This window comes from Patiria miniata, unplaced genomic scaffold, assembly GCF_015706575.1.
Source record: "Patiria miniata isolate m_02_andy unplaced genomic scaffold, ASM1570657v1 HiC_scaffold_17, whole genome shotgun sequence".
Lineage (NCBI taxonomy): Eukaryota > Metazoa > Echinodermata > Asteroidea > Valvatida > Asterinidae > Patiria > Patiria miniata.
This window is the reverse complement of record NW_024037055.1, coordinates 1,445,187-1,461,319: the sequence shown is the minus strand read 5'-3', so window position 1 is coordinate 1,461,319 and position 16,133 is coordinate 1,445,187. Positions and strand designations below refer to the sequence as shown.

The following is a 16,133-nucleotide window of genomic DNA, read 5'->3' as shown; positions in this document are numbered from 1 at the left end:
TTGATGAATGTATCCATGTTTAACAATTGAGTTTAAGGAAAACGTCATTAGAAATTCAAATACTGGTACATGTACTGGTACCACAGTAAATGTTACATGCACCGGTAGTTTCGCTTTACAATACACTATCTTCTACATTGCCTTTTTTTCCCCTCCTTTTTCTGATCTACATACATACATGTAAACGTACATGTGGACAATTTCACGTTTTACATTTATTTTTTTCATCTTTGAAGTTTGAATTTGAAAAAAAAATTATAGGCTAAAGTATGAACAGTGACATAGTACATTAATACAAATTTCCCTCAAGAAATCAACGGGAAAGCTGATGTCAGTATACCAAAGGGGCATATTACAAAGTGTGTTTATCAAATACTTCAAGTCAACCACATCTTGTTCTCCTTCGTTTCTCAGAATTCATTAACCGCAGCCTTGACGGACACTTCTCATTAACTGTAAGCGCTACAGAAAATGCATACATGTACGTGTAGTTCTTGACTGTATCTTCTTTGCTGACTTCTACTACATGTACACAAGATATCTTCAACTGGTACAAGTTTATTAATATTGATGAAGCCCCCCCCCCCCCCTTGTATCTTGTCAATGGGGTTGTATTTCAGACCTGTACTTTGTTCCCCCCAGGAATCCCCTAGAACTAGTGCCAGCTGTATATAGAGTGTACACTGTGTATGTACAATGTATAGTGTACAAAATGTATCACTTGGTAATCTTGATACATGTACCAGTATGTAATGATACACATGTATGCATGTATGGGTCATTTTATAAATGTTGGGTCCACTTTTTCCTTTCCCTGCGACATGATACAGGTCTATGATTTTATAATTCTGATGCACTTGCAGTCGTCCTCCAAGAGTGATTATGAATAGCACATTAAACTCACCCAACAAATACAAAAAAAATGTTTCAAGTCATTCTTAACGCACCTACAAAGTACAAAGGTAAAATTTACTAAAAACAGGACAGCAAAACTGTCACACATTGGACCCTAAATTTATAGAAATTGACCTGTATTCAGATGCTACCAAAACTTATAGGGCAACAAATTAAAAACATACCAGTAATTGTACTGATACATGTAGTTCGTATAATTGGAAAACTAGACCCAAAAACAATTTGGTTGGAGAAACAACTTGCAGCTGCTGCCCTGCTGCTCATACAAAGAGGTTACTTTTTGAGGCTTCACCTTGAAATGTTCCACCCAAACTGAGCGAGCAATCCTGTAATGTGCAACAACCCCCTGACACAAAATCGCAACAGGAGAGAACATTAACTCTAACGGTCCAACACCCCTATAAGAGGCAGTATCATTAATAATGAAAAAAGAAAAAAAAACCTTCAGCCTTTTAACAACAAACCGACTTAAGCAGACTTCAAAATGCCATCACTTCTCCCCCTTGTAAAAAAAAAAAAAGTAAAGAAAGTAAAAGAGGAAAAAAAGAAGTAGCGTATATCTGCTACCGAGGCCGTCACAAAGAATCATCCTAATGCCCACAAAAGCCGGATTTGGATTTGGGTCCTTTCCTCTCTATCCCAAGGTGAGTACAGCGGATTTAAGAGATGGGACAAAAGCCACAAGCGAACCCTAAGCAGTCCAAGAAGAGGTTGACGAGAGAGAAAGAAGGGGACCTCTTTTCAGAATTGAGACACCCCTTGTAACCCTGTTTCTAAAAGAGATCTGTTAAGCTGTGTAAAGTATGAAACTTAACAGGGACCACGGAATCAGAAAAGGAGTCTGCAAAGCCGCTTAAAAATTACATGTCCGCAGCAAGAAGAAGGGAAGGGAAAAATGTCAAATGAAAAGAACTTGTGGTCAGTTATTTACTGGAGCGACACATTCCAGGAGATTTTGCTCATAAATCCGGTTCCCTTATATATCCGTTTGGTAGAAATCCAGCATACATTGTACATACATTACATGCAAGTGTGTTAAAGATGACATAAACGTAGCTGAGACTACAAATCAAATTTGACGTCATCGTGCAGTGAATGTTTCATGACCTGAAATATTTCATAACCTGAAACGTTCGCTGAAAAATTCTCCGGGGGTTGAAATGTGTTCAATTTTTTCAAATTCGTAGCGTGAAAATTTGCCATAATGTCAAAAATTCATGTTCACGTTCGCTTCCAAGCCGAGTGTGAACCAGCTCTTATCTTACATGAAGTATGTACATGATGCACACTTATTTATGAGATGTACAAAATGTAGACGGCAAATGATTGTGTTCATTCATTTATATGTGATTAGTCAGTTTTTAGATTCATGTATTTACAAGTACAAGTTCCTGTAGGAGCCCATTATCCCAATTCAACTAAGTTTCTTACATTGTACATCATTACACATGTACATTCACATGGTTAGTCAACATTTCATATTAGGGGCTCCAAAAATCCTGTGACTATACCGGTAGTCTGTACTTATAGCAATTGTTTGGGAACACTGAAAATGAAGGGGGAAAAATGGTATAAAATCTAGACATGGGCATTCATCTCCAGAGTGATGTATTACATGACAAGCCCAACAATACCTGGCCAAAAAAAAATGGCAGCACAGGTGTAAATCAATTATTCTATTAATGGTTCACTCTGGTCGTTTCTCAAAAGTGGCTCCCGGCCACAAAAGCAGCTAAACCTGGTGCAACAAGTATGAGTTTTGAAAAGGGACGACAAAAGGCAACCTGGGACAAAAGTGTGGAGGAAAAGCAGCGGCCTCCAGGCTGGCATGGCAGCCCAACTCGTCCTGAAGTCCTTTTCCTGTCATATTTTATAACAAATAAAACTGGGGGAAAAATCTTAAACAAAACCTGGGGAAAAAAATGTTTACAAAAACTATGGCATTTTGTGGAGAAATAGAAGAAAAAATTCCAAACACAAAAATAAGGATTTAAAGATATTGGTCGGAAAAGCCAAAAGTGGGTGGAAAAAATCCGGACCTTAGGAACAGTGGAACCTGACATTTATTCTCTAGAAAAAGTTCCCAAAGAAATAAAAGTAAAATGAAGTAAAAAAAAAAAAGGCGCAAGAAAAACTGAACTGACTACGTGTGCTGTAAACCGCCGGTGGCTAATTACGAACCAAAAAAAAAAGAAAAAGAAAGAGAGCGAAAGAAAGAGAGAGGTTGAGTTCAATGGCTTTGAACCTGGCACAGGATGAAAGATTTTGCCGTTTCACCATCGGAGAAGGAACAATAATCCCAGTGTTGGGGAGTGCAAAACGCTGGGCTCTACACTAGGCCGGGCCCCATAAAGCTCACAGGCATTCAAAGCTTAAAAGCTAGTGTTACAGATTCCCCGGTCTCCTGCCTCTGGGCCCGCCAGTTTTTTTCCATCCTCCCCCATAAATCTTTTGGAACTTGCACTCTGGTTGCAGTTTATAAGGGATTGCACAAAAAAGTTGGATTTTTTTCTCACGAGTGTGCAAAATGTAGGAATAAAGTCTACACAAGAGGTTTTACAGATGGGTGGCCTCTTTAAAAAGGAAAAATAAAGAAGAACTGAGTTCTAATAGTCAAGTGTGGATTGAGGTAAAAATGTTGTACGGCCATGTATACGGTTGCAAGACCATTGCAAGAAGCATCCACATTCACAAGTCAGACTTTTTTCCTTCAGAGCTTTTTTTCATGTCTAAAGGTACACCAATAGGATCACTTGCTAATTGTTTACTTTTTTATGATTGAAGCAACAGAGTTGCTCAAATTGTAAAGTGGGGTGCATGACGACTAACCATTAGCTCAGCGTCTACCATACCGCACGTATTGTGAGAAAATAGAGAAAGCAGACAGTTTTTTGGTCTTGTTGATTTCATTGCTAAAGTAACACACGTAAAAGAAAAAGTTTGACCGCATGCATCTTTAAAAAAATTCCATCTTAAATATTTTTTCCTTCCAAACAATACTATTTAAGGCAAAATAATTTCACAGGGTACATGTATTTGACATCTCGACATCTCGAAAAAAGGTGGATTTTGGCCAAAGAAGACAATATTCCATTATGTATTTCAGTATCCCAATCCAATGGTTAAATCCAATGGTTAAGTTTGATGCAAGCATCTCACAATTTGCACAGCACAGGACCCAGCTTCAAAACTTGCCGGTATAAGATAAAGAGAGCCACAAAATCGTATTCAACAGAGGAATCCATACAGCACTACACCCACTTTGGTACGGACACGCTTCACAAAATAAGAAAATTGTAACTCCCACAAATATTGAATAGATTTTTTTTTTTCAAGCAGTTATAGGGTCACTGTCATAAAGGAAGCCAAAAAAAAAATTGAACAATTGCTTTTCAATGGTACAGCACATAAATTTTCGGGCCCGTGCCAACCTGCTTTTTGTCGCTCTGTTGCGCTTTGAATTTGTGGGTGACTTGCAATTTTTTTCAGAAAGTGTGTCTTTAGGCTATATTTGGTTTTTCATTTTGTTTCTTTCTTTTTCCCACTTTTTTTCCCCACCCATGGGCCATTAAAGCAAAAGCCCTTTTTTGAACAATTGAAAAGTAATTCTTCCATCTTTCATTTTTAACAAAATGGCTTACTGTGCCTGGGAGTTCCCTTATGACAAAAAAGAAAAGAAAAAAAAAAGCCCGAGCCTTAAAAGGAAATGTTACAGATTTTAACGTGAAAAGACAGTCCCTTCTAAACAGCAGCACGTAGGGAACCAAACCTTTCCTGCCAACAATTGAAATGTTCACAGCTGCAAAGACAACTCTTTTTTTTTTGACGAGTACATTGGCCCCTGTGTTCCCATCAATGAAAAATGTTAAGTTTCTTTCCACCAATTTATTTTTTTGTAAATAATTTTTTTGCAGAAAACATTAACCCTATTATACATGGAATTTTGCGTCGGGGTGATATAAATCAAATTAGGTTTTGCCCTTCACCGACGTTTAAACACTGTATACTCAGTGTGTTACCTCCTGAGTGAAACTTGGAAAAAAAATCACTCGGGTGGGGAAAAGGAACGAAACTTAGTATAAAATTAAATTGCTGGATAATGTAACACAGCACCTGTGTGTTTAATACTAAAATTGAGAAAGTGGAAGATTTTATTCTGTGATTTATTTTAGGCTCGCTCCAAGATCAGAGATAGGCTTCACTATCATGCAAACATGCAAAAGGTACAAACATGCAAGAACAAACACCAGTGTAGGAGTACAAGTCTTTGTTTTTTCCTTTGGTTTCATTCATCTTCACTTCCATTCCACAATCGGAAATATTTGGGCTTTCATGGTACCAAGAGATGTACATGTCCAAAGTTTGATAGTGTTCGATTGGGAAAAACAAATATGATTCAACGAAAGCAAAAAAACAATACCAGCAAAAGTCTTGGCTTACACTTTATGTTTCATAAAAAAATATATGACAAGTTAGCGCGTGGGTGCTAATAAATTGCAAACAGAAGGATTGTAACAACAACCATCCTCTACTTTCAGAGTATTACTTTGACCTTTACAGAGTACGGTACATGTATTGTACATCGTATTTAACATAAGGTTTTCTTACGCTGTTCATGTACATGTTGTAAAAAATGAACATGTTGTGAAAAATGAACATGTTATACGGACACTAAACAATGGTTTACACATCTAGCCCGGCCACATTACATCCTCTTAAACTTTCTTCAGATTTTCATTGAAGAAGTTCAAAAGACCATTCACTCTTACTAAAAATTCCCTCCTGTGCAAACATAATTGATGCACATTCATTTTTGAGAGAGTGGCTCTATGCTGGATGTGCTACCCAATGTTTATTACAGTGGAATATGATTTTTAGATCTGATTTTGAAAACAACCGCATGTGGATAACATTATTCTCATTCAATAATAAATGGAAACAGAAACACCATTGGTCAAGTCGGTATGACTGGCATACCTTACCTTTCAATGGAACAATCCGAGGGATTCGGCACGCGATCTCCGTTTCTAATTTTTTGTTTGTCAACAAAATTGGGGCGATGAACTTCCTGTTTTGGTCCACTGCTTGTTTTTACCTTTGTATTTTTTTGACCGCGGCTTCTGCCTTCCATTGTGTGTCGCCTCCAGTCCTCCCCCACAAAACTCAAGTGAATTTGCAAATTTTGCATTCCATCAAAGGAGAAACAAAATAACATGCAAGACTAAATTATAATACCCACACACTGTAGAAAACTTGTATTCATTTTTTTTTTATAGTTACAGTAATAATTATGTCTGCCAACCAGTAACAAAACTAGTCTGAAGTTGACAAAACAACTTCCAGTTACAAATCCCCATACATTCGTGAGCAGACTGAATGAACAGAGTTTTTTTTAACCCCTTTAGGCTTTACTGTATTTTGACAATTGATGGAATTTTTATATCAGAGTGACATTCAACTATTTTTTTAAAGGGATGTTTACAGTATGTACCGGTACATGGACCGGAACATGTAGGCCTACTTTCCATACATTATGCAATAATGCAAACTTGTCATCTTGACATGGAAAAGCGAGTAATCAGGATGCGTGAGACAATACAATCGCTGCCGGCATCCTTCCCAACAAAGATAAACCGGCATCATCGGTTCCACTTCACAGTTGAATGTACTTCCTAATTCAAAGGACAGGGAACCGGGCATTTGGTTAGACTATCAACATAATGAATTCTCATTTTTCCAAAAGCGGGATGAAATTTCATCGGTATTGCTTTCGCAGACGTTTTTTTTAATAAGGCATGCGTGCCGAATTCATAAGCTCAATTCCTTAGTCAGTACAGTATTTCAACTTTAATTCTCCATTTACATTCAGTAATGGGATGATTGTATCTCCAGCTGGTTTCATTACAAGTGAGCAGATTGAATTTCCCATTCAAAGAAAATGTACATGTACATGGAAATTGAAGCCGTCAAGTGAACTGTCTTGTTGGGCCAAAAAAAAAAGTCTACGGTTTCTGGTATGGAGCTTGCCCAAAAAGTGGTGCGGCGACGCGGCTTTTTTTTTTTTTTACCTGATTTTTTTGCTTCAAAATGTCGGCTGATGACTGCAAATGGTGCCCGACTAAACTTAGTGCAAATATATGGGAGTCCAGAGAGGCTGCATAAAGCTTATTCTCGACCATAACCCAATCTAAAAACACGTTAAAATTGTGCAGCAGCATGATTCCAGTCAAACCAGTGAGTTTGGCGGTTTTGAGACATCATCTTTCATTGAAAAAAAAACCTTTTTCATTTTGCCGACGCGCATGGCTACGGCAACGCGCGCGCATACCAGAAACTTTTTTTTTTGGGCCTTGTCAAGTTGGTTTTTTTCTGGACTAGCAGTGGCTGTTTGTCAGTTCCTGCGATGTGTACATGTATGTCTGTGACAGAGCTTTTACATGTAACTTAGAGCTCAGTGAATAAACCTGAAAATCGTATTATGCGTTATAAAATGGAGATTACAGACTAGGAGTTTTGGATCATTTCTCTGAATCATTTATATCATGATTAATTGGCTGTTACGGACATTACACTTCCCTTCATAACCCAGGAATTGCCTTGTACATACACATTCCCTTTCACAAAATAGGAAGACAAAAACTGAAAAGTTGAAAATAAGGTTAAAGAATTTTGTGATTACTAGACTGTTTTTCGTCTTGTAAAAGCTGCTCCCCCTTCTTGTGTGGGCAGGGTGTGAACCTATTGCGAAACCACAAAATCAATAGTTCAATATTCTAGGTACCGGTACTTTTTATTATGACCAACACAGGACAAGTTCGGACATGCCTATAGATACCAGCAACTGCTGCCAACAAGCTTAGTGAAAGTTGTCAAGACAACATCGTATGTATGTAAACCCATTAACTTTTTCCAAAAATGTACAATTCCTATATTGTACAGATGAAAACTACAATGTATACATGTATGTACCGGTACATGAACTCTTTCTGATCAAGTGAATTTCTGAGCAAATTTCCCCCTGAAATTCAAGATCAACTGTGCAGCAAAGTCCTTTCCTGGTATGCAAAAAGCTGGCCCAGCATGCACTGCCAACCTTACATGTACTTTCTCTGCTGCTTGAGAACGGGGTCAACAAACAATGTACATATTACTCCTACAGCCCCAAGTATACATGTACTTCTCTTTTTCGGTTGGGGAGGGGGGGGGGGGCTGTTCTACTGGCTTTTCAAATGCTAATGAGCGAGCACCTCTACTGGGTCCCGTGTGTGAACTTTTTGCGGGGCTATTGAAAACCCCTCTTCTGGTCATCGGCCCTGTTTGCATTTGAATTTAGGGATTTGGGGGTATTCCAATGCCCTATTGTGTGAGGGGCTCTTGTACAGTGAGCGTGTGTATTAATAATGTGTGCCGTTTGGGTTTAGTTGAGGCTGTGACTCAACAGTGTGAGAACGCAACCATGAGGTGCCAAGTTGGTTTCTGTTCCTTCAAAGATTGCCAATTTACCATTCAGCCAACTCCGCAAAGTTTGAATAGTTAAATCTTACTCAAATACGTCAATCAAAACACACACACAAACCAGCATAAGTACATGTGCACAGTACATGTGCAATGTATACATGTGATACCAAATCTCTACAACTATCAGATGTGTTGATAATTCCAGTGTACAGAAGCAACGGATGTGTGCATAACTCCAGTATGCAAACAAGAATGTCAATTAATTTACACAAAAGACTATCAAAAGCAAATTCTTTTTTCTTTTTAGTCTTAGTAAAAAAAAAACAGTGAGAAAAGTTGTTCAAATGAATTCAAGTGATTGATTTGAATCCATGGATTTTCATAGTTTACATGCACACACACACATGTAATGAAAATGCTGAAACGTACGAATATACTACGAGAACAAGAAGGCAGTACCAAATGTTACTTCAATCAAAAATTAAAAAAAAAATTCTTGAATGGTACAAGCATGCTTATAAAATGTATACATGTATCAATAATCTTTTTGGATATAGGTCTGTACTGTTTACATGTTTTCACCCAAAATGGCAACATTACCTGTTTTCCTTTATTCAATTCAAGAATAAGGCCTGTTTAGAACGTTGGGTTTTTTTTACAAGCCCTGGTCTGCTCTTTTGGTTTTTTTTTATTTTGGGCATTTCCATGTTATTCTGTGTCTTCAGGAAGTATTGTTATTTTGCAAAACCTGGCCCTGAAAAAACTTGCCTGTCGTAAACAGGCAATACACTGTTGGCCAATTAATTTGGGATGCAAGCAATTTAAGCATGGTTTGACACATGTACAAAGAACGTATGTAAGTGCGTCCATGGCAACTGTCTCTCTCCTGATGCAGGTAGTAATTAATGCATTGTTTGTCAGTTCTTTGCCAGTCTAGTGCTGGATGGACCAAAACAGTCTGCATAACTTGAAGGTTGTGGTTTGAATTAACTCGGTAGATCATCTAGCAATCCTATGTGCTTTATCCTGTGTTCTTTTCCCTGTCCCTATTGGAAATGTACCGCATACAGGATTGACCGGCCAATATTATTACTACCCCCAGTACCGGTACATTGTATTCTACAATTTACAGAATCTATTTGCCTTCATTTTAATTTTTTGATTGGGTTGTCATGGAGATGGTATTTGAGATTTTTTATTTATTTTCTATTTAATGGACAGGATAAAAAAAAAATTGTTTTTTAGTATTATATGTATCCAGAAAATGGCATCATTGCTCAAAACTACGGCCGTTTTAACATCCTTATAAATCTGCATGTCTTACACCATACACGTATACATACTACAGTGTAAAACATCTCAGAAATATCAGTAATGAGTCTACATAGGCCCCTACACCATACACGTTTTAATAACAAATTCATTCCATGCATTTGCGTAAATAAAATAAACAAAACTAGTTGTCACTGCATGTTTTTATAAGCACAAGATAAACTTGATAATTGTCCGCTAGGAAGCCAGTTGGATATGCATTGATTATCTGGAATTCATGCCCTGTACAGCATGAGGTTTTCTCCTCATCAGCTGGTCTCTGATAACATGCCAATCAACCAGCTGTTTAGCCAGATATCTTATCTCATTTCCCTGGTTTTCTTTTATTGGGTTAAATTGGTTGTAAATGTAGATAGTCATATCAGACAGTTCATTCCACAGATTCAGTTTTGCATTTTTTTCGAACCCTGTTCTGCTCATGGTGTAACTGTGTTAACTGCAACACAAGTCGAGACGACTTGTGAAAAGACCTCAAGACAATGCCAGTCATTGATCGATTCCTCCTCATTCCACTTCATAATCCTACAACTTCCGACATCCGATTATGAGCTCCATTCTTGACTCCGTAATGAGCTACCCCCTTTCCCGTTTCAATGCCCGAGACTGCGAGAGCCCATTCACAAATTCCGATACCATCCAAAAGTGGTGGGAAAGAATGCCCCAAAAATCAATGAGGAACTTGGTTGCATTCCGAAGCAACTAGTGGGCTAGTCGTAACACAGTTAGGTATTCAACTCCAAAATCAATATGTCGGTTTTTGCCTGCATAATTCAGAAGGCATTTCCCTCCAAGCCACTACTGACTGATGAGTTACCCCTGGCAACAAGGCACCCCACGCAAAATTCAAAACAATTTTCCACAGCTGGGAATAACTTGTATCCAATACAAAGTACATTTATATTCTGAATGAAGTGTCTCGTGTTTATGAAAAAGTGTACTTTCTTCATGTTTTTTTTTCTCCAATGATTTTGTAGATTTCAAATTTCCAGGGCAGCCATTTTCCAAATTGATGTAGAATATTTACCACTAACAATTTTTAACAGAAACTCTCATATATCAATGTGCAACACTGAAAAGAACAGCCATATTTGGAAGGGGAAAAAAGATGGCCATGGAGCAAAGAAAAAAATGACAAAGGGCCAACGGCATGGAGACCTGGCAGGAAAGGACTATTTGGTGACAGGGGCACTTGAGGTGTCCTTAGCTGGAATTTCCTTGCCTGGCCTTGCCCTGACAAAAGTCTCACAAAAACATTCCCTTTGCAAAGATCTTGGGGGACCCTGGAACACCTCGGTGAGTGTGAAGTCAAAACTGGCCAAGTGATCAATGTGGTCCAACCATGTACATGTAGGTTAGTTTTTAAAAACTTTGACATGGTGGAAACAAAAATTTCAGCTGGTCAACTTTTTAGCTCTTTAGACCCCATTAATTTTCATATGTACTAAACAGTAAACAGCCGACTGGTATTCTCTTCGTTCCACATTGACCGAAATAGCAGCTTCAGTTTTACATGAAATAGTTGGCCCAATAACTCTAAAACCAACCAATCCTGTTCAATACAAAAACAGTCTTTTTATCTTAAGGTATCAAAACTGGACAAATTAAAGCTACAGTCCATCATTTGTAATTTGTGCATTTTGTTCGTTTGAAGCAACAAAAGAGTTCAAAATCTAATGAAGGATACTGAGCAACGAACCTGATGAAGTTTCAGCTAAGCCTCAGCTGTACATTCCGAGAAAAACAGCATTCTAAGATCTCAATTTCAAATCCAAAGTTACTGAATCATGTTTTGAATTGTTTTAAATTGCAGCTATACGCGACGTCGCGTACTGATCCGACGAATTATAACAACCGCACGCGCGTGTGCGTCGTTCCAATACTTGTGCGCGCTGCACTGAATAACAAAACGAACTACTAATTTAAATTTTCCTACGGTGCTTCTTAAGAATCACCGTTGGAAATGCCTTCTTTCGTTGATTACTTCAAAATGACAGCTTCCCAGAAAGAATAATTTCACAGGGAGTTTAGTCCACTTACTATCTTTCAACCAAGTTTGTTTTTCAACAATAATTACGCCAGTTACTTTTCGGATGGCTGCAAATGATGGACTAGATACCTTTAAGACAAATTAAATACATGTAGGTAGTCCATACATTTTTGTACTACATGTATTTTAGAGTTTCACCCCACCCCCCCCCCCCCCAAAAAATAGTTTCACTAGGTTTGGAGCTATTACAATTTAGTTATTCAATTTTGAATGAGGACATCATTGAATGAGAAAAAAATCTGACATTGGAAATGTTTGGAATATCTGAGTAAATTTTGAACTAATTTGCAGCCTGACAATAAGAATTCACAGGGCAGACTGGTTCCTTTCAGTACCATAATGTAGGGACTGAGAACCAGTCTACTCGCAGACCCAATCCCTTTGTGTGCAACAGTGACCCCCCCCCAAAAGAGACATCTTTCAGAGATAAGAACAATCTTTATTTCCTAAAAACACTCAAAGGTGAACAGTTTTTACCCCCTAAATACTGAATTTGTTGAAGAGCATGCATGGACAGTACATGACACCAATGCATACAGTGTACATGTACGGTACGTGTGCATGTGTACACTTGTCTTCCATTTTTTTGAATGAGTGGACAATTCTTACCAGTGGATGCAACACTACACTGACCCCATGCTGAGGCGATTAAACAGAAATGTACACTGACAAAACCTTGGCCTTATGGTAATAACACCCTGTAAATGTACTTTGCCGCTCTGGCCATCAATTTTTATGAGATTGAGATGATCAACGCTACCGGTATGTCCTTGCGACAGCCTGATCAGAAAGAGGGTCATCAGTTAAAGTGCATGCATCCAACAGGGCGTGACGGTGCGTGACGTTTTGAAATAATATTTTAATGGCTTTAGCCAATTAACCCTCGCCAGCCCAAGTCCAGAAAAATTCAACAGCTACGGGTACCGGATCAGAAAAAGTGGTGGGATTAAAATCTGGATTTTTAAAAATTCGCATCATGAATTCCACTATTAGTATTAGGTTTGGATTTTGGAAATATAGCTTTTTTGTGATGTGACACAAGCTAGTATTATTGGAAAACAACTGAAACATTTTGCTAAATGGTCTCCGAGTGTAACGGTCTTTTGGTTCATGAATAGCCTGCCGATTTGTCTGATCAGAGAGTTCCTGACCAATTTTTTTCCCCCAAGTACAACTCTGGAGTGTTTTTGTAAAGGCCAGTGGTCATTTGAATCCCACGAACTACAGTACATGTACATTTTACCCAATCATTTTGGACGGCATTGCATGAAGCACCTCACTCGGCATGACTGTCACCGTCAGAGCTGAATGGGAGCTTCCAGTGAAAACGGATTGATAACCGCTAATTGGTTTGAAACAAATTAGGATAAACAGATTTTGAAATCTCTGATTCCTCCCGCCAATATTCAGTACATACCAGTATTTGTACATTAACCTCTACTCTCTTGGCTTATGAGGATTAAATTGACAAGTTTCTTGGCAAAAACACAAACAGGACTATTATTAAATCAGTCTTTTGCAAATTCATCAACTTCACAAACAAATCTTCAACCATCTGGATTCAAACAAACAAAAATAATAGAATTTGGCCAGCCAAATATTCTCACAATGTTCCATTAAACATTTTTTCCCCTTAGGAAGGGTCAAATTATAAGCACTCTCTCCATTCTTGAATAATCATTGGAATTGAGGTCAGATCTAAATAAAGCAAAATTCCGTTCCCCCCCAATGCCACACACATCGAAATTCTTTGCGTGCTTTTGCATACAGTGGCAGCCCTCTAACCACAGACGCTACTAAAGAATACACACAGAGAGATACTGGTATGGATTTTGGGAGGCTCGTCTGATATGACGTGGCTGGTCATTGTGCTAGCTCGTCGAGCACGCATGGGAATTACCGCGCATGTGCCACTTGCACTCTGACTAAAGCGTTAAACCCGCCCTACCGGCCGACAGGCCGTGGTATTTATGAATTATTGATGGCCCATTGATTAGGAAAAGATTGCAACACACGTTTTTTCCTTTTTTCGCCAGCAGGAAAAATGGAATGTCCCTGAAATTTGTGTGCACAATGGGTGACTTTATAACGTTTGGCTTGATATGATTTTTTTTTTTAAATATTGCGCAATTACTCAGTGGAAGTCCCTTTTTAAGTGCAAAACCAGATATGAAATGCACTGCAACAAGATGCTCAACACAATTTGAGAATGCTATGGTGATGTCATGGAAATTCTTAGGTTATGGTTGACATGACACATTGTACTATTTGTAGGTATACTGTAAAGATTGTTACATTATGCCTGTAATTGTTGGCAGTCACGCACACATTATTGGGGAATATAGCTGGAGGGATAAGTCGGGGGGAAAAAATGGATAAATATACAATGTACGGGATGATAAAAGTTTATAATATTCCCTTTCTTAAAGGTACATACCCCCCGGTAATGTACAACATTTGCAAATATTAATTTAAAAATGAAACTCTTTGAAAAACATCAACACAGGTACATGTACCTTACTTGACGGTAAGCAACTGATAGTAATACTAATAGTCTAAAGCATTGTGTGAAATCAATGCACCTTGTGGTATTATTATTATTAATATTTATTCAGCCAAAGAAAAAGAATACAAATATACAATAGACATAGACTTCAATACATACATGTACATCAATAATAATAAAATATAATCACCAAGATGGGCTAGGGGCAACAAAAGCAAAAAATTACTGTAGTCCGCGTTATTATTGGAAACGAACAAAATGCATAAAAAGCAAATGATCCTACATGTATGCATGCCATATAACGACAAAAAGTTGTGCGTGGTTTTCACAATTGTTGTTTTTTTTCAAAAAGTGTAACATCCACTAAGCTGAAACTTCGTCAGGTTAGGTTTTTAACATTTTTTTTGGGGGGGGGGGTGTCTTGAGTGGTGTTATTATTGGAAATGAACAAAATGCATAGAAAGCAAATAATCCTTATAAATGCCATCTGGGATTTGTTCTACCGGTAGTGTTGGTATCCAGAAAATGATATTGTTATAACCCCTCGTTTCCTTCAACCATACTGCCTATTACTGGTACCACACTATCGGGTGATTTTAGGCGATCAGTAATTTGAAGGTTAATTCAATTGTTGCCAAGTACCTGGAACTAGGTCCAAAATTGTACTTCATGTTAAAACCTTGGCAACAAGCTGATAATCTCAGGATTAGTTCTTACTTTAAGAATTCAATAGTTAGTGATAACCGGTGCAATAATTAGTCCCAATTTTTCAATGACACGGCTTAATCTGTAATCCATCTTTTGCGACTAATCCCCAAGAAGTAGCCACTGATCTCTCAAGCCCGATAATCTCTGCAAAGAGGATTCACTGCACATAGAAAGTTTAAAAAGATTGCTGGGATCAGAGTTTTGCCCCAAATCCAGGAAACTTAATTCTCATCCTTGGATACTCCTAAACAACCTTTAATCGCAGCTTGTACCGGTAATTTGTATTAGGAAAGAAAATCCAAAGCGAAGGGGGGAAAGCTGGTCACAAAATGACACCTTTACTTTCAGAAAGTGACAAATTTCGAATGATCTTTCACAAAGTGTTAAAATGCAAATCTGGCAGTGGAGGCCAGAGTAAGAATTTTACAGCATCACTTGGAACAAAAGGACTGCACCTTCAAGATGGCTGCCATACAAATGGATACTGTATAAATGATCTCTAGCACTGTTTAATACTGTTTTACCAAGTTTGAACCAAGTTTCAAAAGTGTGAATAATTTTGATTTCCTACCATGTAATCACCCTTTAACACTAGTATTACCCCTTCAGTCTCAAATTCTTCAATTTTTTTCACGTTTTGTTGGATTGTGTAGGATTGAGGGAGATAGTGGCTTTACTTTGCAAATTTTACTCAGGCACAGACAATTCTGATGCAACAATCTTGGGAAGGAGTGCAGTATGGCCATCAGATGCCATTTCTTTGGTTGTGCTTGCGTACAAACTGTTGAATGGAGATTAGGGGCCATAATTATCCAGATATGTTGGGGAGAGAAGATGCATCAGAATTGAGATTCAGACAAAATCCTTGTTTTCTAGGTTTTATGATGGAATGAACTCCCGACATACTGGGTATAGCTTACCTACCCAATGAGAAAAAAGTGTGAAGTAACGTAACAAAACACATTCGAGCAATGCACATAGTATAATAATGCTGTAATTAACACAAACTCCTTATTATCGCATTATTTAAAAAATCTTTATAACTTTGCAGCATGCAGTGCAGTGTTTGATTTTTTAAACATGAATGATGACAAAAATACCACCAACATGTCTTGTCACCATCATAAACTCTAGCCCGACTGCGTCTGGCCGTACAGTACTATCGCA

The 16,133-nt window shown here is 38.0% G+C and overlaps 1 protein-coding gene across 2 annotated transcripts in view; it reads right to left on the bottom strand.

The window, feature by feature from the left end:
- The window catches only part of LOC119723343 (anosmin-1-like), a 39,013-nt gene that overhangs the window by 21,616 nt on the left and 1,264 nt on the right, over positions 1-16,133 (bottom strand). The gene's annotated exons all lie outside the window — the stretch shown is intronic.